Source organism: Cynocephalus volans, chromosome 3, assembly GCF_027409185.1.
Source record: "Cynocephalus volans isolate mCynVol1 chromosome 3, mCynVol1.pri, whole genome shotgun sequence".
In the NCBI taxonomy this organism is placed as follows: Eukaryota; Metazoa; Chordata; class Mammalia; order Dermoptera; family Cynocephalidae; genus Cynocephalus; species Cynocephalus volans.
The window spans coordinates 130759230-130784873 of NC_084462.1; the positions used below are offsets into that span (position 1 = coordinate 130759230).

Below are 25644 nucleotides of genomic sequence, written 5' to 3' on the forward strand. Positions count from 1 at the left end.
GTTTTCGTAAATGTATATTTATTTTAAATACTGAGTTTGCAGAATAGATCATATCCTAGACTTTCCATATATATATGCATTGATTGTAAATGTACACACAGTTGGATTAGTGTTCAACACTGTAACTTTGTAAAAATGTATTTCAATTTCTGACTTCTGACCCTCCCTGATTTTGAAGAGCCTTTATTATTTTTCCTAGAAAAGCAGTACATATTTATGTCAGTAAATAAATATCTATTAAGACTGCACAATATAAGACATTTTTCCTACTCTCCAAAAAACCTTAAGAGTCTGAACTGGCAGATAAGAAATGAAAACATAAGTTTATATATTTTTAATACTACTATATGAAAGTTAGTGTTTTAGAAATTGTGAAAAATAATACAAAGTCCCTCTCCTCACAGGGCTTATGGTCTAGTTGGAGAAGATAAGGAATAAATATATAAACATTTAAATAATAGAATAGGTAAGTTTAATAGAGTTTAAGAAATGCCAAGTGTTAAGTGTGAAATAAAGGGTATAGAGTACTAATGCTGCAAGTTTTTACAAGAGGGGATAACTATAAGGAGTGATGTAAATTTTCTTGATTGTTTTTTTTTTTTTTTTAACAACCTGGTTTTTAAACAGAGAGAATTACGTGAAAATAGCATTTACTGTAGAAAGGGGCTGGGACTGAAAATCTGAGCATTGCACACTTCCGGAGTCTGCATTTTCAATTAATATATCTAGGCCTCAGTTAACTGAAAGATGTATATTGACTGCAGAGGCAAATAATTCTATAAACAAAATCACAGAGGTGGCAAACCAAAAATCATGCTGACAATAGTGATGAATAGGAAGATACCATTTTCAGTACAGCATAGAGTTTCAGCAGTTCAGTAATATGTAATATGTACAGAACCAAATTCATGCATCCAATAGTTCATTCAAAAGTATTTGAGCATTGCCTAATATTAAATCCTCTTCTAGGTATAGTATTTCAGGAATTTCAGACACAGGTCTCACACTCAAGGACTTTGCAATTTCCTCAGTAGGTAAGATATATACATAAGTGACTATAGTATAAAACACCATGTAATACAAGAACTAATGTAAAAGAGTAACCATATAGGGCCGAGCCCGTGGCGCACTTGGTAGAGTGCTGCCCTGGGAGCGTGGCGACGCTCCCGCCGGGGTTTCGGATCCTATATAGGACTGACCAGTGCACTCACTGGCTGAGTGCCGGTCACGAAAAAACGACAAAAAAAAAAAAAAAAAAAGAGTAACCATATAGTTTATCTTCCAAACCTTGCACAAGAGATCCCTAAATTATAAAAATAGTATAATTTTTGAAATATTTATTTACTGCCAAATTAATTTTAATATACTGGTAGAACCAAAAATTAGTTCCTTTAAAAAAATCCAAAATTTCTTTTGTTTTTTTAAATTGTACACTTGAAACATAATTGATTATACATATTTATGGGGTACAGAGTTCACTCTCAGTGTTTGTGTACAATATGTGATGATCAAACCAGTGTTATTAGCATGTTTATCATTATAAATTATAATTATTCTTCATGTTCATTACCCAATTTCTCTCCATTACCCATTTTCTCTTTAACCCCTTTCCCCCTCCCCCTTTCCAAAAGTAAAATACAGCATATATCTATAAGCATTGATAAAAAGTATTTTTAAAAATGATATTAAATAAGGAAGATTGCAAATAAAATAACCCAAAATGATTGTTTTTGATATATAATCATGTATCTTATACTATGTCATTAATGTTTTCCTTTATAAATGTTGTTTTCCAATAGGATCATATTATTTTTGGTTTTTAAATAAATTTCCCTGTAATTTTCTTCACGGTTGTATTTTATGATTTATAAATTTGAAATTAATGAAATTTTCAATTGGCTTTTCTCTGTCAACCAGAACTTTCTATTAAGAAAACGACATACTTAAATGCCTTTACAGAGAAGCACCATCAAAAGATTTCTACCAAAAGTTGAGATATACCAATGTGCCATAGGAGATTTAAAAATTAAATGTCATACTCATACATTTGAGTACTTGTTTAATTTGTTTAGTCTCCCTTTGCTTTGTAGGGATGAATTTCAATATCTTCCTGGCTGCAGGCCTTGATTTCAGTAATATCAATGTGCTGAGAGGTTCAAAAGCTGAAGATTTTTGGCACTTTACACACAGAGAGAATAGTTTCAGCTATGTGGTAACTTTTCACTAATATTATATTTCTTGTCTTTGCAATTCAAAACAGAAGGAATATGATGAGAATTTTGATTAATTATTTTCTTTATCCAACAATGCCCTACCCTCATAATACCTACTGGGGTGCTTAATGAAATTAGTTTGAATATTAATCTATTTAAGTATACAGAATTAAGAGTATTACTAATTAGTAAGTATAAGTATAATGCTATAAGTATATTAGTAACAAAATATAGATATATTACTCTAATAAAGATATGTCAATATATTTTGCATGATTCCATTGGATGTCTCAAATTAGAAGTCTACATTCCAACCTTCAGGAATACCTACTTGTCCACACATCCTTGTCCTCAGTCTTGCTTCTTTATTTACATTGTTAAACACAGCAAACTATATCTAGTGTTTCAATTTCTTGGTATTTCAAATGAGTATCTGACATGAATTTCCAATTTTTCAAACTGTTGTAGGAAAATAAATTAGGAATTGTAGTCTCTAAGGAAGTGTTAACTGTCCTATTGTCCTATTTTTAAATTATTTTTTTTCTATTTTTAATGAACTTTAAGAAATCATTTTACTTCCCATGGTTTTCTCAAGCTTCTTTGCTCATCTTTATCTTACAATGATCTTCCAAAAATAACTTTGTCTTAGGTTTAGGATTTTTCTATAGGCAAAGCCTTCATGAAAGGCTTAAGGATGCAATATAAGATGTATCTTCTGCTGAGTTTCCTATTTAACTTACAATTATGCAAAATATAATCAAAACACTCAGAATATTTCCAAATACAAAATAAATGCTTCTTGCTCACATACCTCTAACTGGCAAAGCAATGCCATTATACCTAGATCAGGACAATGGTTTCCAGTCAATACTTGTATACATCACATTTCTTAAGAATATTTACCTAATCCATCAGTCCACCAGTTAAAATCTTACATAAATGATGTAACACTACAATTTCACTATTGAACTAGATCTACTTTGGCAACCATATTAAACTACTGTGATAAATAAATAGTTGCAATTGCCAACTTGCAAAAGAACTTCCATGTTCTAATTTTCTGTTAACAAAAAATACAAAATTTATCCATATCTCAAGTTCCATCTTGCTCTTTCATACCTAGCACTTATTTTTGCTAACACTGGCAAAACTAGGTGCTAAATAAGTAGGCATTTTCTGAATTTCCCCTAATATTATTTTAACTAGGAATTGTTCTTTAATATTCAGTAGTTTATTTTATTTTATTTTCACGTTCATTTTCTCCTTTAGGGCTCCTGAGGAGATTTTAAAGCAATAAGAATAATACAGTAGAGCTACAGACAAGGAACAAGAAGTCTCCTCTAATTGTGGAAGCTGATGTATTAGGTGACCAGGACCATGCCACTGACTTTTCCTTGCATTCTGTTTCCTAGTCTGTCTTTTGTGAGTTTTAGACGTAGACTTCTCTTGTCTTTATCAATGAGTTCTTATGAATATTCAATGAAAGATGGGAAAGTGGTTACAAAGAAGTAAAAATATAAAATAATACCATGAGAGTTATCAACATTTTCTACTAATTTATTTGATTTGTTTGAGTAATCCAGTACAGTTTCTTGAATACAAGTGTTTCTTAATAGAAATTTATTGAAAGGAATTACAATGACCCTAGAGGATTATGCATTTATTTGTAATCACACATTTAAGTTTTTACATACCATGGGATGCTGAATTGCTTATCTAGTTTAAGTTCCTAATGTTTTACTTAATGTGTGTGAGTATAGTGACAGTAATTTACAGTATGGTGAGGCCAGAAAATTTTTTGGAGAAACGTCAGTACTCTTGAGGGCACATTTATCCCCTATCTGACTTATTGTTATCCAAAATAACATGTACTGATAACAAGAATATCATACATATAAGAAGGATCCAGATCACAGTAGAAAAATCTAATTAAGCAATGGAGCTTGGAACCTATCCTGATAACTGAGCAAACCTTTCCTTGAATGGTTTACTGTGGAGCTAATAAAGTGTTGAGCATCATGAGATGACCATCCCAGGTGGTAACATGTATTGATCATGAAAATCACCCAGGGAAAAGTCAAAGATCACCTTCATGAACCTCACATAATTTGAATGATCAGATAATTAAGTAAAAAGAGACATTTGATGTAAGAATCACAGACCTCATCAACTTATCCCACTGCATTAACACTGCTGCTATTCACCTTTCCAAGATTCAAGTTAGCTATCTGCAACTGGAATATTTTTTTCTAGGAAAAAAAAAAAAAAAGACTTCAAACGCTCTTAGGTTTCATGGGTTGCTCCATAAATGTGATTTGTGAAGAGGCAACTGTTCTGAGTAGTATCTTTGGCTACTAAAAGTTGCCACTGTATTTTGATAGCCTTGATAGCCTGAGGAAGCTTGCTGAAATATGTTCCAAGTGAGTACCAATACACTACAGTGCTCACAAACCACTGTTTTTACCTTATGGTGTTGGCACCTGGCACAGACACAAAATAACAGATGGCACAAAAATATCAACTGTTTTCCATTCAAGAACAGTGTCCCATACAGAACTCAATTAAGAACAAATGGATACAGAAGCCCTTTGTGCAAGAAGTTTTATCAGCTACCTCTGCATCTGTGCAGTTATTATTTGTACCAACAAAGCCTCTTCAGGGAATATTTCTGAGGTAAAGCTACTCCCTTGCATTATAAAACATTGGGCTGCTTTACTCAACACTAATGACCACATGAAATGGGAAAAACAACACTGAAGGCCAACTACCTGAGCATCTGCCACACTGATCCCAGAATATCTCGACCACCTTCCCTGAAAATACTTATGTTAGATCTTCTTTTTTATTCTTGTCCACAGGCTAATTAAATTTACGATAAACTTTGCTGGATCCCAGATAGTCTTAAACAGGCTATTGAGGAAATTATCAAAAGGGAAATTTCTTAAGGAAACAAAAGTTTCAGCAGAAATCATCCACCCAAAAGACACAACGAGGTATTTAGCACGCTGTCTTACTTGTCCTATGAACATGTTAGCAAATTGTTTGACACAAAGCATCAGTAGTAGTTATATTAGATTGTCTAGGACTAATTAAATTATTGAAGTCAGTAGAACTTTGTAACTTATTCTACATTTCTTGGCGTTAACTTGTCAAGTGTGCCTGATTTTCTATCAGAAATTACTTAAAAGGTTGGGTTAACGATGCTTATTGATTTTCAAGACCATTCTGGGAGGAGGCAACTTTTCACATTTACTCAAGTGGCCCTAGTTCAATTTTAAGCCTTTACAGTGAAACTCACTGCTCTGGCCCAGTTATGTATGTATGTGTGTATCTACTTATCTGTAGTAGTCCATGGTGCTAAAACATTAAAGTACCTGACATATACTCTGCATTTACCTCAACTTATTTTAAGATATTTGACAGCTTATTTTCAAATGACAGTTCTCTTAAGTAAATGACTGGAGTACTAGTGTGCCCAAGGTGAATTTGGGAAAAGACTGGTCAAGCATACATGGATGGGATTTTTTATTACTAGTCTGTTAGTCCATGTGATGAGTGAGTCCCCTTGATTACTACTGGGACAATGTCACGAAATATTTTTGTGATCTGCCCTATCAAAATATAACTAAGAATTTGACATAAAAAATGTCCGAGGTAAAAAATGTCATTATAAACTATTTATTCATACTATCCACAAGAGCTACTCTTTGCCAGGAACCATGAAGCAGTATAACAGACAATCTCTCCTTGCTGTAGCTGGGCAGAAGGCCTATGTTCTGAGGGTTCCAGAGTACAGATGCAGGAACATGGCACTCACCATATTGAGAAAAAAATTTACCTTGGTGATCTGAAACTGAACCTAATTTTAAGGAGCAACACCAGTGTATGTGACAGTGTTTGTTTAACTTCCTAATATACTTACAACTCACAAAAAGATTGGAGCAATGTCTCCTTGATAATCAAGATAAATGAATGACAGTGAAATTTACTAAGTTGCTACTATGTGCTGGGCAACTGAATCTGTATGAAGTGAAGTCAAAATTCAGTAATATAATACTGTTAAGGCCTCAGAAAAAAATCCTCCTTACAGGTAAACCATTATGTCTAGTAAAACAAAGCAAATATGAATGCCAAATGGTGCTGGGATTGAATATTCTGGGGAGTGTGTGTGAGTGTGTACGTGTGTGTGTTCTAAATTACTGTAGATGTATGCTATAGTTATTTAGGATAGATATTACAGTATGTGATGGCCAAAATTATGAATAATAGTATTGAAATTAACATTATTAAAGAAATATCATGTAATAGAGAGTGGAGAACATTATTGAAAAGTAACCAAGTGGAGACCAGAGTAGGAAGAAACTGGAAATGTTTAATTCTAGTGTTATTTGGGAGCTGAGGAGAAGTCACAATGCTGGAAATGAATTAGTAAAGAAGTCTGAGATGAAGGTATCCACTTTAAAAGTAGAAATCAGGCCAATCTGTTCAATAAATCACCTATTGGTTTCTTGAAGATTCTCACAACATTCCAGCCAAATCTCTGGAGAAATCTGACCAGAAATATACTCCATAGACCTTCAGAGAAAATAAAAATACTATCAATTCAGAATTACAGTCACCAAGAAAGCAATTTTTGAGAGTTTAAAACACAGAAGTGAATAGGTTATGACCACAAATAAAGACACATAATATCTGTCCAAAACTCATTTTGAAAGAAAAAACAGAGAAAATACTAAAGGTTTAAAAATAAGAATTACAACATATATAGGCATCAATGGGATATCAAGCAGGTAAGGGATGCAAATTGAGAATTCCAGTACCTCAAATCAATAAGCTCATTCATTTGAACACTCCAAACTGCTGTCCTTGTCAATACTTATTCTAAACACCTGATCTCTCCTTCATCTCCCTTCCTCTGACCATAATCATGAAAATAGAAGGAAGGGATGAATAAGAGGAAGGAGAAGCTAAAGAGCTCAGCTCATTCCCAGTAAGGCATTCTGCTTTCTAACCCAGATACCACACCCTCCTCATCCACGTCGACGCACACCCTCCATCTGTCCACCACTGTGACTTCCTCATGTCCACTCATTCCACCCACTCTTACTTCCCGCTGTTTCACAAGTTTCCCTCTCCTTTATTCTTATTTTCTTTCATTCACAACCCTCAGCTCCCACTCTTTCAATGTGATGTACAACTTCAGCATGAAGACAATATTAGCACAAGAGGAAGGAAAAAAATGTGATGTGGAAGCACAGGTCCAAATATGCAGGAAAATGGTAAATTTCAATATAAAGCTTGAAAATACCATAGGCAAGTTATTATCCCATTACAAAGCATACATGAATTATGAAATTTGGTCTTAAATGGTATTTACTAACTCTCTTCAAGAAAGAGTACATTTCACATTCTTATAACATATTCTCACTACTGTTGTAGTGAACATGGCCTCTTAAGATGGTACTAGTTAGCATAGTTAGCAAAGCCATACAGGAATGTGGGAGGAGAGTTTTCTTTTTCTTTTTTTCTGTAGGTTTTATTATGGTGTCCTCAGATTCATAATGGGAAAATCATGCTGATTATACCATAAATTATACAGAATGTAAATAAGAAATTGGGAACGAATAAAAAGAGTTACTGAGATTTTATATTTATTTTACAAAATTGATGTGAAAAGGGCAGATTGATGGAAAAACATTAAGAGAAAGTAGCATAATTCTGACTCCATAACTCAAATGGCTGCTGCCATAAAGTCTAATTTGAACATAAGCAACTTAATTAAAACAGAGACACAAGGTCACACAGGTTAGAATCTGACACATTGGCTGGTAGAAAGCTGCTGATGCTGTGTGTGGTGACAGCGGTGTTTCAGCTCTCAGAAGATCGAGATAGCAGTTAGACCCCAGGATAGGCATATTATGGTCAGGAAGAAACTTGAGAGTGGCAAGAGGACTCACAGATGACCAAATACTAATGCAAAGAAGAAACAGGTGCATCCGTCATATACACCAGCATGGATGCCATATGTGAGATGGAAAGAGGGTGGCTGAAGCAGAGCTTTAAGAAATCTTTTTTATTTTTTTTTATTTTTTATTTTTTTTTAAATTTTATTTTGTCGATATACATTGTAGCTGATTAATGCTCCCCATCACCAAAACCTCCCTCCCTTCTCCCTCCCCCCCACCCCCCCAACCATGTCCTTTCTGTTTGTTTGTTGTATCAACTTCAAATAATTGTGGTTGTTATATCTTCTTCCCCCCCCCCGGTTTGTGTGTGTGTGTGTGTATGTGTGTGTGTGAATTTATATATTAATTTTTAGCTCCCACCAATAAGTGAGAACATGTGGTATTTCTCTTTCTGTGCCTGACTTGTTTCACTTAATATAATTCTCTCGAGGTCCATCCATGTTGTTGCAAATGGCAGTATTTCATTCGTTTTTATAGCTGAGTAGTATTCCATTGTGTAGATGTACCACATTTTCCGTATCCACTCATCTGATGATGGGCATTTGGGCTGGTTCCAACTCTTGGCTATTGCAAAGAGTGCTGCGATGAACATTGGCGAACAGGTATACCTTCGACTTGATGATTGCCATTCCTCTGGGTATATTCCCAACAGTGGGATGGCTGGGTCGTATGGTAGATCTATTTGCAATTGTTTAAGGAACCTCCATACCATTTTCCATAGAGGCTGCACCATTTTGCAGTCCCACCAACAATGTATGAGAGTTCCTTTTTCTCCGCAAGAGCTTTAAGAAATCTTGAGAAGGCATGACTTACCTATCTCTTCTCAGGTAGGACTGAAATTCATATTCTACAATGATTCTGCTAGTGTGAATGAGACCTATTTCTGAATAGATCCTTTCAGAAGAGTGATTTTCAACTGTTTCTTCATCATGACACTTGGATAATTGTCTCGCCCACAGCACGATCATGTGTGTTCCCAGATTAGGGGCAAGGACTGTAAAAGGCTGCATGCTATGTTCAGTTCCTGGACTGTTAGAGTACATTCCACCTCTCATTTTAAATAAGCATTTCCAAGGCATAACCTCAAATTTGTGCTGGTATCTTTCAATTTATACTTAAAAAACAAAACTGTCACAAATTTTAGTACCGCATACTAATAGAAAATTAATCATCACATGCCCCTATAATTTTCAGCCCAGTTTTCACTTTTCTTTGCATCTGTCCATACAACTCTCTGAGTTCCAGTGCCATCACAAACCTCTACTTTCTGTGGCTATGTAGTTTATCCTAATTCCACTAGCAACTCTTAATGGCTTGTTCCAACTATTTGGGTTAAGAATACTTGCAGGAAAGTGGAAGAAAAATGGAATTTCTCCAAAATATATCTGGACAGGATAGTTGCAGTGAAATAAAAACACATTTAGGAAGAGAATAAAGTAGACATGCCTGGGAAAGTGATTTCTTACTGGAGAATAAACTAAGGGTAAATAAAATTACAAGGTGGAAAGCTCATATTTTTTAATATTGGCAGGTGACAATATGTGACTAATCTATCTTTTTTCATCATGGCTAGAAGCACATATGTTAATACTATGAGGGGAGAGGCTAAATTTAACATCAGCTTAAACCGTCTGTTGCAATAGCTACTCAAACCAAATCCAGTAAACTCCTGAGTAAATCCAGTAAACTGTGCCAATGGGAAAGGAAAAGATAACAGATAACATGAAATAATAGATTCCTTCTACTTTCAATATAGCTTCCATTTAGATTGCATTTCAGCAGATAGAACTACATACAGACACTTATATATGCACTATATGATTAGCTACCTAGACCAGGTGGTAGAGGAGGCAGGTGGCAGATATCACCCAGTAAGTAGATCATGAATATTTCATAAAATCACAGAACTCTCATATTTCAGAGAAACATTAAAGATCTGCAGTTCAACTGCCCATTTAGTTGAGCTGAACTTTCTGCTACTAATTTCCCACTATTCAGTTTATCCATATTATGAAACTAACATTACAGCTCCTAATCTCATGTATATGAAAAAATATTTGACTTGTCTTATGTAGGACAGGCTATTATAAAAGATCAGTTCTTTACATCGTATAGTATCTCTAATAGCTCCCAGGTTCAAATCCAGTCTTTATCACTTGCTAGGCCTGAGAACTTGAAATACATTAACTTAGTTTCCCCTAGGCTTCAATTTCCACATTTCTAAAATGAGCATGATAATAAGGCTTACCTCATAGGTTTGTTTTGAAAATTAAATGGTATTAAACATATATGAAGCTCTTAACCCAGTCCATTACTCCCTGTCAGCTACTGTAAACTTTCTATGGAGCACTAGTCCTAAAAGACTAGAATATAAACTTGATGAGGGTAGAAACTTGTTCAGGTTTGTTTACTATGGTAATTCAAGTACTCATTCAATATCTCTTGAATAAATTACTAGATATAAAAAAAATGTCCTACAGTAAAATTTATTTGGAAAATGCTATAGGTTCTATTATCCTTTTGAAAATGTGATATAGTTTAACAAATAAAAGGTACTGAGAAGTACTGTTAAAGTAACAAGTTTTAAAAAAATGTTGACATCTGTTAAACATTTTCTGAAAATGTTAACCATTCCTTTATTTTGAGGTTGTCTAATGTCCAGTGTTGCATGCAGCAGATAGTAGAAAAAGGTATCTTTGAAACGTTGTCCTTAAAAAAGCAGGATTAAAGATTAAAAATAATTTCTAGTAAGGATACTATATACAGTTAAATAATAAAATACAATTTTTATTTGAAAAATAGGTCAAACTTTGTTGTATATAGCAAAATGCTTAATAATGTAAGTACAGGAGACAGTATAAACATCAAGATTCTACTCATTGACTTGTCTTCATATATGGAACTACACACACACACACACACACACACACACACACACACACACACACACACACGACAGAGCCAGAAAGTACAGAAGTAAGAGATTGTTGATTGCTACCATAAAGGATTATGGGATTATTGCTGTAAGTATCAGAGCACACACTCTGAATTAGGCTTTATGCTCGGTGATTTGTTCTGGCTACCATCTGGTCCTTCAATATGAAATAAGTAGTGTTAATATATTTAACTTGTTTTATTGGGGTCAGATAGTCAGACATTTTAAAAATTATTATGAATGTAGTTCCTGTTCTGTCCTCTCATATTTCTACTTAAAGTTCTATGGAAATGTCACATACTTCAATAGGAACTTTAAGATACAGAATAATAATAAGAAAGACATCCTCTGCTTTAGAAAGGTCATCTCCTGAGCATTATTTAAATCCTTAATAAAAAGTAAAGAAGATCTTATAGTTTCCAGCAAGAAAAGAAATAGGATGCTCATCTTGGTACTTAGCAACTAGTTTTTTGTTAAGTACAGACTAGCCCATTCTATTTATCAGAGAGAACACTTGTCAAATAGCAACACTAGCTGTTACTCAGTAATTTTATCTTAATAGTCCCTAAAACTTCCTTTCCTTTTTTTCATTTATGTACGAAGATTCAAAGCAGCAATCTAAGGCTTTGATATTTAAATTATTTGGCAATTTTATGTCCACTACATGGTACATTTGAAAACAACAATTATTTTCAGGAAAACAGAATAACGTCTGAGAAAACATTTCCAAACATATAGCTTTACATCAATAGTAAATCAATTTTTCTCCTCTTAGACTTGAATGTTTCTAAGGAAAAAAATGTGAAATTCCATCATCCGTTGAAACTAAAAGTCGGTTATTTTCCCTTACGCTTGCAAGTGGAACAAAATAGTTAATGCAACTGTGTTCTATATTGCACTCTTCAAATTAAAACTAAACTTTCAAGTAACTTTGTTCATTCAATACCCTGGAACTTGGCTAGAGCACTATTCATCATAACACGGAATTCAGTATAAGACTCTCTTGGATCCCATCCAAAGGTTGAAATACAAAAAGAGTCTTGTTTATAGGTTAGCTTTTTTTCATAGACTCAGAAAAATGCATAGTTGTGTGATTTCAATAGGAGGAGAATAATTGCTTCCAACTTATGATTTCATAATTTGGTGAGAAAAGATACTTCTTTCTGTCAAAAGAGCAAAACTCACAGATGATATCAACAATTCACGTATAAATTAAATCTGTTTTTTAATTCAAAAGAAAAAATAAATTATAGATAGAAATCTACCAAAGTTACTAGAAGAAGTTCATGACTATTTCCTATTTAAGTGATTAGCCAAGAGTTTTAAACACAATTTAAAAAATATCCAGTTTTCTTCTTCCCTTGAGGAGACAATTTACTGCAGCTCCATGTTTGTTAAAATGAAATGTTACAGTACAATTTACTAGTAATTTATATACTATAGTAGCTGGTAACAATAATTTATGCCTAAATTTATTATACATTGCAATAGTGCAGTATAGTGATTTTCATTTGTATAATGGTTTTTACTCTTGAAGAGAATATTCTGTCATATCATTCTGGTCATTTATTGGTACATTTTTCATAGAAGTTAGATAAAGACCTGAGTTCTTAAGCAATCATATACTTATATTTACTTTGCTGAAAGCTCCTACATAATGAGCATAACTACATAAATTGTTTCACTTTGATATGTAGGGAAATTAAATTTTGAGCTCCACTCTGCAAAATGAATTATGAGACAAAAATAGCTTCCATGACTGTCCTGATGATTCCTGAGCCACACATGAAGTTGATTAATAGCACAGCAATATACCTTGACTAAACCTAATTACTTACATATCACTTAATATTGACAAGGGGAAATGAGTGATGTGAAAACACTTTCAACCAAACGTCCTGAAACTGTACTCATATACCTCTTTCCTCAATAATTATGAATTTTTCAGTCTTGAGCTTTACCTGTCTTTTTGGTTATTTATTGTGAATATTTATTTTAAAAAACAAAATTTTTTTCTCATACACTAGGAAAATCACCAAAATACAGGTTATTGGAGTAAAGATGTTTTATTATCCTAGCAATATGATGATGTGATATATTATTTTAATAAAACAACAATGCTTATTAAGTACATTTTATCCCACTTATCTGTAAATAGGTAGAAATTATTAGAAAACACCTGAAAACCATTTACTCCCTAATGGAGTTTGGATGTGTTGTCCTCTCCAAAACTCATGTGGAAATTTGATCTCCAATGTGGCCGTATTGGAAACTGATTCAGTCATGGGGGCAGATCCCTTATGAATGGATTAATGCTCTCCCAGGGGGAGAAGGGGTAGTGAGTGAGTTCCCACTCTATTAGTTACAATGAGAACTGATTGTTTAAAGGACCCTGGCACCTTCTCTCTCTCTCTTTATCTCTCTTGCTTCCTATCACCATGTGATCTGCTTTTACCCGCCAGCTACCTGCCACTTTCTGCCATGAGTAGAAGCAGCCTGAGGCCTGTGCCAGATGCAGCTGTCACAGAATTGTAAGCAAATAAACCTCTGTTCTTTATAAATTACCCAGTCTTAGGTAATTCTGTTATAGCAACACAAAATGGACTAAAACACTCCCTCTGTCAACATTTTAATTCCAGAAGATTCCTCCACTACCCAGTCTGGTTCTCAATACCTCATGCTCAATAATTAACTCAAAATCCTGCACATTTAAATCACTGATGATAAATAATACTTATGAATTCTAGACAATAATAACTTTTTTCCTATATTATTCTTGTATGCCCAGTTCCATATTAACTCTCTTTCTATTTAATTCATTCAAGCTCTTCATCTTTCTGCTTTAGAAAGTTGTGTAGTTTAGAATTTGGTCTTACTGAAAGAGAGGTGTTGCCGTCACAGTCAGCTTCTTGGAGGTAATCTATGTTAAAAGATAAAAGTGTCTTTGTTCAGGATGGAAACTAGCCACATCCAACAGTCTTAGGTTGGAGTATGGATGTGGCAAACAGACCGACTATGTGATTTAAGGGCTTTGGGTCACACCATATCCGTTGACTTGGTGACTAAGTTCAACCATGAAGGCAATCAATCAATCAATCATGCACATGTAATGAAGCCTCAACAAAATCTCCGAACACAGAGGCTTGGATAAATTCCCCTGATTGACAATACTCTCTGCATGTTGTCATAAATCAATGCTGTGAAGGTAATGCATCCTGATTCCATGGGGAGAAAAATGGAAGCTTCACATTTGGAACTGTACCAAACTCTGCCCTATGTGTCTCTTCCTTTGGCTGATTTTAATCTATGTTTTTCCTTGTAATTAATCTGTAACTTTAAATACAGTAGCTTTCAATGGGTTCTGTGGGAACTACTAACAAATTGTCCAACCTAAGAGTGGTTTGGGGGACTACCTGAGTCAACTCTTGCAGCTGGTGTCAGAAGTGAGAGCAGTCTGCAAAGGACTGTGTCCTAAAACTGCGCAGCTGGGCTAACTCCCAAGCAGAAGTGCTTAGATGACACACTAACTAAAAGGTAAACACACACACACACACACACACACACACTCACACAAACTCATAAAACTCAAATACATAAACACAGAAACTCAGTTCAAACATAAAAGTGAACATCGATAGACCAAACTATAGATTGACAAATGTATTTTCAATAACTTACTGTCAGAGCCACATTGCTTCTTCTCATGCCTCTTGAACTATAAATGGATTTTAATAGTTAATTTGTATTGATACAAAATAGCTTAAATATAAGAGCAAAACTCTCTTAAGTATAATGCCTCTAGAATTGAAAGTACTAAATCATTAATTTTATGTCTTGATGAAAAGGAAATAACTGCATGGGATAGTGGAAAAAAGCAATTAAGTATAACTCCCTGTAATTTTTTCATTTTTTAAACACAAAGGGTAGTTCCCTTAATCAGTTTTCTTAAGACATCATTTTTCAGACCTCACCTTATTACAGTATTTTTTTGTGTTTGGCTACATCCACATTAGTCAACATCAACGTTATAATGAAGAATCTGGAATTCCAAATTTAGCTTGCTTAGTACATGAAATTTGATAAGAGTAAAATGGTATTTCTCTGATCAAACAGTGATGGTAGACCATTATATGATGATGAATATTATTTTATGAAAAGAATTTGAGGAGGAAAGGAACAGATTGATTTAAAACAAAACAAGACAAAAATCATTTCTATTTGCTTTCATATTGTTCTACTACCTCACTTTCTACTACAATGGCTATCAAATCAGCATCCATTAGAACCAGCTAGAGAGTTCTTTAATGCCCCAGTCCTAATCCAAGGTATTCCAAATTGGTAGATTAGCCAGGATCCTGAGTTTCTGCATTTTAACAAGCTCTCTCTCTAGACAGCTTTGTTGCGTACCAACGTTTAAGAACTACTGATCAATTAAATTAAATTCCTTAAGTACTGGACCTAGCACACTGCTTTGCACTAAATAAATGTTGTAAAACCTAAATTAATTGCATTTTAGGAATTAAAGTTTTCAACACCGAATTAACCGTGATTGTCTTATTAACTTCTGATTTTTGTCAGGTTATATTTGTATTTAAATTATTTCCATGACAATTGCTTTTGTTTGGCAGTATATTTTGCTGAATTCTTTACAAAAAATTAACTCTTACAAAAACAAACAAACAAAAGCTCTTGTTCTGAATGTTTTAATGTTTTATTTGACAATATTTAGATGAGAGTTGTTTTCAGCAGGCACTTTTTAAACATTATTTTATGAATGTGAATATTCAATTAACACACTTAAAATAATGAAGGAATTAGCATAAGGAAACTGACATCAAACATAAAAATTTACATTTGTTTATTTAGTATAAAACTACCCCCCATATTATTCATATGATAGTACATAAAATTTAAAATTAGAGCAAGTTAAAGAGCAAGTTTCTTAAATTTTGTGTATTGAGTAACATGATTCTTATAAAGTTGAAATATTTGATTCGCTTCAAAAATGAGGATCACACTTAATTTTTCACACTAAAAAAAAAAATCTAGTCTATGTCCAGTATCTGTTCACTTCTAAGCCAGTTTTATATCAGCTATATGGATGCACCATTGGTCATAGGAGGAGAAAAATAGTAAGAATATGTTAATCATTTTGTGAAGCCCCTAACCAGTATTATGGGAGTAATGAGACAGTAGCATCACCTTCATAGGTTTCAGGAAAAGCTTTTCGTTGTCTAAGATTTGCCATTACTTTCAAAAAGCACCAAAGTTGTGCTTATAGGAAATTAAATTCTTACGTGCTTGAATTATTGTTTTAAATCTCTATGGACTCAACATTATTTACATTCAAAGTGCAAAGGGACACCAGTGAAAAGTAGAGCACTGCAGCAGCAACAGGGTCCTAAGAAGTACTACAAAACCACCAGACCAATATCTGCTGGGCCCCTTTTCTGGGGGAATCATGACCAAGATATTGAAAAGTGCATCTGAAATATATGGCAGCTCCACCAAGGGGGAGCTGGTGGCTACAAACAGTTCCCTGGGGGATTTAGACCACCAACATCTCTTCAGACTGACAAGAAATCAAGAACCGGAGCCCAGCACATTGTAGCCTGTGCCATATCTCAGCTGCCTTTTGCCACTCTGGTTGATAAAGTGTTCAAAGTTGGGAATGTTGAGATATCACAGGTCACTATTCACCTCCAGAAATGTAGGTGAAAGAGGCTGGCCACCTGAGATCTTTTCAGAACAAAAACAGCTCAGCAGCCTTTGACATCACGCCCCTGGAGGATATGAATGAGTTTACCACAAATATGTTGGAAGTAATCAATGCACACATGATGCTGAGCCAATCTAACAGCCACGGGGAGCACCTTTCAGCAACCAGAAATGGGGAGTAGGAACCATCAGTGAGAATAGCTTCCTGCTAGCAAACAGCCAAAAACCAAGTGCTGAATTTGATTAGGGCTTACCCAAGACTCGAAGGACTGAACTTTCAGGATTTCAAGATCCATCACTGTAGCATCATTCAAGCAAGCTGTGGATTTCCTTAGCAACAAGGACACATCTGCTTTGAATGATGATAATTTTAAATCCACAGGTACAAAATAACTGGATCTAATTTGGTATTGGAGATATTTTCCAGCTTGATCTATTTTCACTATTTGTTGTTTCCAGCACTGTATATGATTGGCCAATTGACTTCTAGGAAGTAGGTCTCATCTACAAAAGGTACCAATTAACATACTTTTGAAACTTACTGTTCTGGGGTTTTTGTTCTTATTACACAAAAGGAGATGAGAAATTGTGACAGAAATATAAATCAGGGCAAAATTTCTTGAAGAAACTGAAGATAAGCTAGTTTTAACATCAGGTTAGATGGAATTGGAAGAGGCGTGCTACCAAGAGAGTTGGGCAGTATTACTTCAATAATGCTTGGGAGTTTCTATTTCTAAAATGTTTCATGTTGAGAGAAAATGAACAGGACTAGGGCCTGTGGGCAGAGAGTAGCCATGAAACCTACTAACCTCTGCCTTCTTTAGTTTCCCATTTTGGTTAATTGGCATTACTTTCAGAATTCCACTTTTCCTTCACCTCCCTGTCATAACTGCTGCAAAAATGTGTTTATGTGAACATGAGGTTCTGGACTGGTGGTCTCTCAGGGCAGAGGAGAGGAAAAATGTTACTGTGTTTTGTACAAAATAAGTGCATCATATGTTTAATAAAACTGTTGTATTGTAAAAAATGCAAAAAAGAACATAAAATATATATTATATTTAGAAGGATTACTGGTGAAATGCCATTATAATGGCAAGGAAGTAGGGTGAATAAGTTCTAGGTGTGACAGATATAAATATCATAAAAATACCAACCCTACTGTGAACACTCCAAATGTAAAGGTCCATGAATGCAAATATTTTGTGCATATTGCTTCTTTATCAGGAAAATGTTGGTTTTGTTACTTGAAGATTTTGAATAATCCATTTTGAAGATTATCAGAAAAAATAAGAACCAAGAATAAGAAATTTAGAGTAAGAAAGAGAAATGAATAGCAGAGAAGGAAAAGAGAGTTATTATAAAAGAACCCTTAGGAAACAAAGGGAAATGAAGTGAAATATCATGAGGCTTAGAAAATAATTTCTCTATGAGAGGGAGGAAATCAAGTCACTGGTAAGGAGCGTGGTGTTCATGCAGCTATCTTGGGCAACTTGAGGTTATATAAACATATGTATTAGAGAAAGGTTTAGAAATATATTATCTGGACAAGTTTAATAAAGTGAGTAGGTTAGATAAAGGTTTCATAAACTTTGTTCAATCTTTAACTCTAAGATCAAGCTCCTCTGCATCTCCAAATACTAGAAGGTGGAAGCCAATAACATTGAGTCACAAAATGAGAAATGCTCACGGAAGATCAGATACTCATACAAAATTCCTTTTAGTATAGCTATTCTTTGCAAAGTTAAAGTAATTAAAATAGCGTTTCAAACTTCCTAGAAGGGGGAATTTGAAGTTTATATTATCAATTGTATATAATAAATGGACAATAATTATCCACCACCCACCATTACTAATTGAATATTTGTATGATATCATTTATATGATATTAATTAGTGGGCCAACTATATTATTTCAAAGTATTTAAAAAATGGACAAGGAATTTGATAACTTTACTGATAACCTTGGTCTCCCTTGTCCCATTTTTTCCATATAATAATACGTTGTTCAACTGTAAATTGTTCTACCATGGGAAATTTCAGGAGCTTAACTCTTCTAATAGAAAACTGTATACTGTTTACTAAGTTACCTGTCAGTAAAATAATAAAGCGAAATAGAAATACAGAATATAATGCAGTGGATGAAAAATACCATCTCTCAGAATAAGCTAATTATTGTTATTCTTTTTATTCTCTAGCTCAGATTCTTAAAATTTTATTTTTTGTCAAATTTAAAATACAGCATCTTGAAATATGATGTAAGTGTAAACTGCAGAACCAGAAAGGCCAAAATTTTCCTGTTATAGCAGCAAGGAAAAAAAAAATAGGTGCAATGCAGTACACTTATTTTATACTATAAAGCAAATAAAGGTAATAGCTGGTTAACCTCAGTATAAAAAAATACTTTTTTGATCACTGAGATCATAAGCATTATGGAACACTGTAGGTACAGGTACACTATAATTGGAGTCTAGAAAAACTTCTTTTCCTGCTATTCCACTTTGTAATCTATTAATAAATGCATTTACAATGAGGTAAACTTATTCTCATCACAACGACTTAATAAAAATAAATCCATAATTGTTTAAATACTTAAAATATTGGCTATGGAAGAAGGGGTATGTGAAGGAAATAAGGGAAGCCATATCTTCCCTCTTCTGCCAGCTTGGGAACCACAAAAGAAGACAACACTCCCTACCCACTTCCTTTTTCTTTCTCTCTGGAGTATCTTGGTGGGTTTCAAATCCATCTTTTCGTATTTGAATCATCCTGAAAAATATTTAAATTGATGAAGAGGTAACCTAGAAGAGCACACATACCTAACAAACTAGGACACGTGAGATCATCTACTCTGTACACTTGCACACATATTTAGGTGGTCGGATTTCATAAGAATGACATATGCCCTTAGACATAACAAAAAGGATTTCATTACAGTGAACTATGAAGTAAAACACCTGGATTGGAATCCCAGCCTGGCCCATTGATAGCTGCACAAATTTTACAAGTCATTTATCCTTTACAACTTTTAATTATCCTGCTTGAAAATAACTGCAATTATATGCATAAGAATAGCAAAATTATTGTTGCTAAAAAGTTATACAAATATTAATAATTGCCATTTATTTGAAACTTACTGTATGCCAGGAGTATGTAATTCTCACAACACAGTGGCTTAGACATAATTATATTTATCTAATACACAAGGAATTTGAAGGGTAGAAAGTCTGACTTCAAAGAATGCAACTGCTCTAAGGATAATAAAACCTTCATTGCCTAGGTTCCAGGCATTGTGCATACATAATAATAATAATAATAATAATAATAATAATAATAATAATAATAATAATAATAAAGTGCAGGATCCTTGCAAATTAAATTGCTAATCGTGAATTATTAGCTCATAATATTTCATATATATATAAATTTTTCAAGAAAAGAGGTCTTCTAACCCCTAATTCATGAGAAAACAGTATAAATGATTATAGAGTTTTAGAATCAGAAGTAAACAAAAGCTTGTGACGTCATCTAGGCCTCTATAATTCATATAACTTCATAAATGAGTCTGGCCATACCATCCTGAACATGCCTGATTTCGTCTGGTCTCAGAAGCTAACAGGGACAGGCCTGCTTAATACTTGGAAAAATTGGTTAATACTTGGAAAAATCGGTTAATACTGTGGAAAAAGCTGAATTTCTTTTCTTTTTCCTTTTTAAACTTTTAGCATCACACACTGTAAACATATTTTTGTGGCCATTTATCAATTTCTCCATAACCCCTCCCCTTCTTCCCCTTTCCCATCTCTGGTGTTCTCAGTTCTATTCTCTCCTTTTGAGAGTCAAGGAATTAATGTGATTATTGTACCTTTCTTACTTTCTCTTTTTTTTCTTTTTCTTTTTCTTTTTTCTCCAGCTTCCACTTATGAGTGAGGACATGTGTTAGCTCTCTTTCTGTGCCTGGCTTATTTCACTTACATCCAAGTTCCTGCAAATGGCAGAATTTCATTCCTTTTTATAGCAGAAAAGTATTCCATTGTTTATATATACCACATGTTCCTTATCCAGTCATCCTTTGATGGACATTTAGGTCGGTTTCAACTCTTAACTATTGTAAATAGAGCTGTGATAAATATGGGAGTGTAGGAATCCCTTTGACATGATGACTTCTATTCCTTTGGGTATACACCCAGCAGTGGGATTGCTGGAACATATAGTAGTTCTATCTGTAGTTGTCTGAGGAACCTCCATACCATTTTCCATAAAGACTGCACCAATTTACAGTCCCATTAACAGTGTAGGAGTGTTTTTCTTTCTCGACATCCTGGTCAGCATTTGTTTTACTCTGTCTTTTTGATACTGGCCTAACTGGTGTGAGATGATATCTCAATGTGGTTTTGATTTGCATTTCTCTGATGCTTAGTGATGCTGAGCATTTTTTCATGTGTCTGTTGCTCTTTGCATATCTTCTTTTGAGAAATGTCTATTTTGCTCCTTTGCCCATTTTTAAATTGGGTTACTTGTCTTTTACTATTGTCTGAGTTCCTTATATATTCTGGATATTAATTCCATGTAGGATGCATGGCTTGCAAATATTTCCTCTCATTCTGTACGGTTGTCTTTTTGCTCTGTTAACTGTTTTTTTTTTTTTTTTTTTTTTTTTTTGCTGTGCAGAAGCTTTTTTGTTTGATATAATCCCACTTGTTTATATTTCCTTATGTTACTTGTGATTTTGGAGTCTGTTCATAAAGTCTTTGCCCAGTCCTACTTCCTGAAGTGTTTCCCCTGTTTTCTTTAAAAATAGTTTTAGAGTTTCAGGTCTTATCTTTAATCTATTCTGAGTTTATTTTGGTATATGGTAAAGGTCTAGTTTCATTCTTCCACATATGGATGTTCAGTTTTCCCAGCACCATCATTGAAGAGGCCATCCTTTCCCCAATGTATGCTCCTGTTGCCCATGTCAAATATCAGTTAGCTGTAAGTATGTGGGTTCATTTCGGGGTTGTCTATTCTGTTAAATCAGTCGGAGTGTTTGTTTTTAATGCCACTACCATGCTGTTTTGGTTACTATAGCTTTGTAGTATAATTTGAAGTCAGGTAGTGTAATGCCTCTGGCTTTATTTTATTTTTGCTCAAGATATTTTTCTATCAAGATATTTTTGCATTGGATATTTGTGGTCTTTTGCTGTTCCATATGAATGTCAGGATTTTTTTTTTGCTGTTTCTGTGAAGAATGTCATTGGTATTTTCATGACAATTGCATTGAATATGTAGATCACTTTGGGTAGTATGAACATTTTCACAATGTGAATTCTTCCAGTCAAGAGCATGGAATGTCTTTCTATTATTTTGCATCCTCTTTAAATTCTTTTGGCAGTATTTTGTTGTTCTCCTTGTAGAGATCTTTTACCTCCTTGGTTAAATTGATAAGCAGGTATTTTATTAACTTGGTGGCTACTGTAAATGGGCTTGCTTTCTTGATTTCTTTTTCTGCTAGTTTATTGTTTGAGTACAAAAAGGCTACTGATTTTTGTGTGTTGATTTTGTATCCTGCAACTTACTGAAATCATTTATCAGCTCTAAGGTTTTTTTTGGTGGAGTCTTTAGGTTTTTCTATATATAGGATCATGTCATCTGCAGAAAGGGTCAGTTTGACTTTATCTTTCCCAACCTACATGTCCTTTAATTCTTTCTCTTGCTTAATTTCTTTGGATAGTACTTCCAATACTATCTTTAACAGGAATGGTGAGAGTTGAGCATTCCTGTCTTGTTCCTGCTCTTGAGGGAAAAGTTTTCAGCTTTTCACCATTCAGGATGATATTGGTTGTGGGTTCATCATATAAGGCTTCTATTGTGTTGAGATACTTTCCTTTTATACCTAATTTGCTGAGAGTCTTTATCATGAAGTGATGTTGAATTTTGTCAGATGCTTTTATTTTTGCATCCATTGAGATAATCATATGGTTTTTTGTCCTTTATCTTGTTGATGTGGTGTATCACATTTATTGACTTCCATATGTTGAACCATCTTTGCATCACTGGGATGAAACCCAATTGATCATGGTGCATAATAATATTATTGATGTGCTGCTGTATTCTGATTATGAATATTTTGATGAGGATTTTTGTGTCTGTGTTCATCAGAGATATTGGCCTGTATTTTTCCTTATTTTGTTGTATCTTTGTCTAGTTTTGGTATTGGGGTGATGCTATCCTTATAGAATGAATTTGGCAGAATGGCTTCTGTTTCAATTTTTTGGAATAGTTTGAAGTGAATTGGCATTAGTTCCTCTTTAATGATATGGTAGAAATCATCAGTAAAGCTGTCTAATCCTGAGCTTCTCTTTGCTGGGAGACTGCTGATTATTGCTTTAATCTTGTTGCTTGTTATTAGTCTGCTCAGGTTTTCTATTTCTTCTTGGTTCAGTCTTGGTAATTTGTATGTGGCCAGCCATTTGTCCTTTTCCTCCAGGTTTTCAAATTTTTTGGAGTATAGTTGTTTGTAATAGTCTCTATTCGATGTATTTCTGTAGCACCAGTTGTTATGTCTCCTTTTTTATTTGTAATTTTAGTTATTTGGGTCATCGCTTCTTTTTTTTTAGTTACCCTAGATAATGGCTTGTCTATCTTCTCAAAAAACCAACTGTTTGTTTTATTGATCTTTGGTAGCATTTTTTGACTTTCTAATTTAGTTCTGCTCTGATCTTAATTATTTCTTTCCATCTACTATTTTTGGGATTGAATTGCTGTTGTTTTCCTACTTCTTCAAGTTGTAGCATTAGGTTTTTTATTTGAAACTTTCTATTCTTTTGATGTAAGCATTTATTGCAATAAATTTCCTTGTTAGTACTGCATTTGTAGTATCCCACAGGTTTTGTTATAATGTGCCTTTATTTTTGTTAATTTCTACAATTTTTTAGATTTCCTGTTTAATTTCTTCTTGGACTATAGGTCGTTCAAGAGCATGTTGTTTAATTTCCACTTGTTTTTATAATTTCCTGAGTTTTGCTCATTATTGATTTCTAGTTTCAATTCGTTGTGGTCTGAAATTATTTTAATTTTTAAAAATTTGTTGGGACTTGATTTGTAACCTAACATATGGTCTATCTTGGTTAATGTTCCACATGCTGATTAGAAGAACGTATATTCTGTAGTTGTTGGATAAAATGTTCTGTAGATATCTGCCAGGTCTAGTTGTTCTTAAGTATAGTTTAAGTCCTCTGTTTCTCTCTTGATTTGTTGCCTATATGATCTGTCCAGTGCTGATGAAGGTGTGGTTAGGTCCCCTACTATTATTGTATTGAATATTATTGTATTGAGGCCTATCTCTTTATATATGCCTAATAATGTTTGCTTTATGTATCTGGGTGTTCTGCTCCAGTGTTGGATGCAAATATATTTATGACTGTATTTCTTCTTGTTGGATAGATCCCTTTATCATTATAGAGTGGCTTTCTTTGTCACTTTGTATGGTTTTTGAATTAAAGCCTATTTTGCCCAACATAAGAATAGCTACTCTTGCTCATATTTGTTTTCATTTGCATGGTATATCTTTTTCCGTTCCTTCACTATTAGTCTGTGTGTGTCTTTACAAGTGAGGTGAGTCTCTTGTAGACAGAATATAGTTGGGTTTAGCCTTTTAATACAATCAGTCAATCTACGTCTTTTGAATAGGGAGTTTAATCAATTTACACTTAGGGTTGTTATTGAAAGGTATTGTTTTACTCCTTGCATTTTATTGATTTACATTTGGATATTTTAAATATGTTCTGCTCCTCTATCCCCCTTTCAGTATTTGTCTTTGATGTTAGCTGGTTTTCTGTGGTTGTAAGATCTAGTTTCTTTCTGTTTCTCATTTGTCTTTTTATTCTACCAGTTGATTTTGTTCTTACATGTGCATTCATGGCAGTGATTACCATTTTTGATATTCTAGATGGAGGACTCCCTTGAGGATTTCTTGCTGGGCTTTGTCATGTGTTGGTGAACTCCTGTGTTTTTGTTTGTCTAGAAAACACACTATTTCTCCCTCATTTCTGAGTGATAGCCTTGCTGGGTATAGCATTCTTGGCTGGTAGTTTTTTTCCTTAGTATTTTAAATATATCATCCCATTTTCTTCTGGCCTATAGTATAGAGTTTCTGTTGAAAAGTCTACTGTAAGTCTGATAAGGGCTCTTTTATGAGTGACTTGACACTTTTCTTTTTCTTCTTTTAAGAGTCTCTCTCTGTCTTTGAGCTTTGCCAGTTTGACTATAATGTGTCTTGGAGAGGATCTTAGACCTGAAGTTCCATGTCTCTCCCCTTACCTGGGAAGTTTTCTGTTATTATTTCACTGAATAGGTTTTTCATGCCTTTTACCTTCCCCTCCCTTTCTCAAACACCCGTGATTTGAATGTTTGTGTGCTGAAGGTTGTCTGCTCTCTCTCTCAGATTTTCTTCATTTGTATAATTCTTTTTTCCTTTTTTTTTTTTTTTTTATGTTCACCTGGGTATATTGCGAAAAGTTTACCTTCAAGATCAGAAATTTTTTTTATCTGTTCATTCTAGCTTGTTGCTTAAGCTCTCAGTTGTGTTTTTTAGTTCATTGAGTGAATCTTTTGGTTTTATAAGTTCTGCTACATTCTTTTTTAAATTATTAATCTCTTTGTAAATTTCTTCCTTCATATCCTGGATTTTTCTTCCATTACTTTATGTTGTCTGAGTCTTCTCATATCTCAATGTTTTCTTAAGATTGTTTCTCAGAATTCCTTTTCAGTGTTTTCTAGGTTTTCTGGCTTTATAGTGTCTGATATCTGAGAATTACCATATTCTTTTGCTGGTG

General features: G+C 33.9%; 1 protein-coding gene and 1 pseudogene across 1 annotated transcript in view; one reads left to right on the plus strand and one right to left on the minus strand.

Annotated features, from left to right (window-relative positions):
• MDGA2 (MAM domain containing glycosylphosphatidylinositol anchor 2) overlaps window positions 1–25644 on the minus strand; it is an 800938-nt gene that overhangs the window by 128807 nt on the left and 646487 nt on the right. The gene's annotated exons all lie outside the window — the stretch shown is intronic.
• On the plus strand, window positions 16576–17225 carry LOC134371752 (replication protein A 32 kDa subunit-like; annotated as a pseudogene).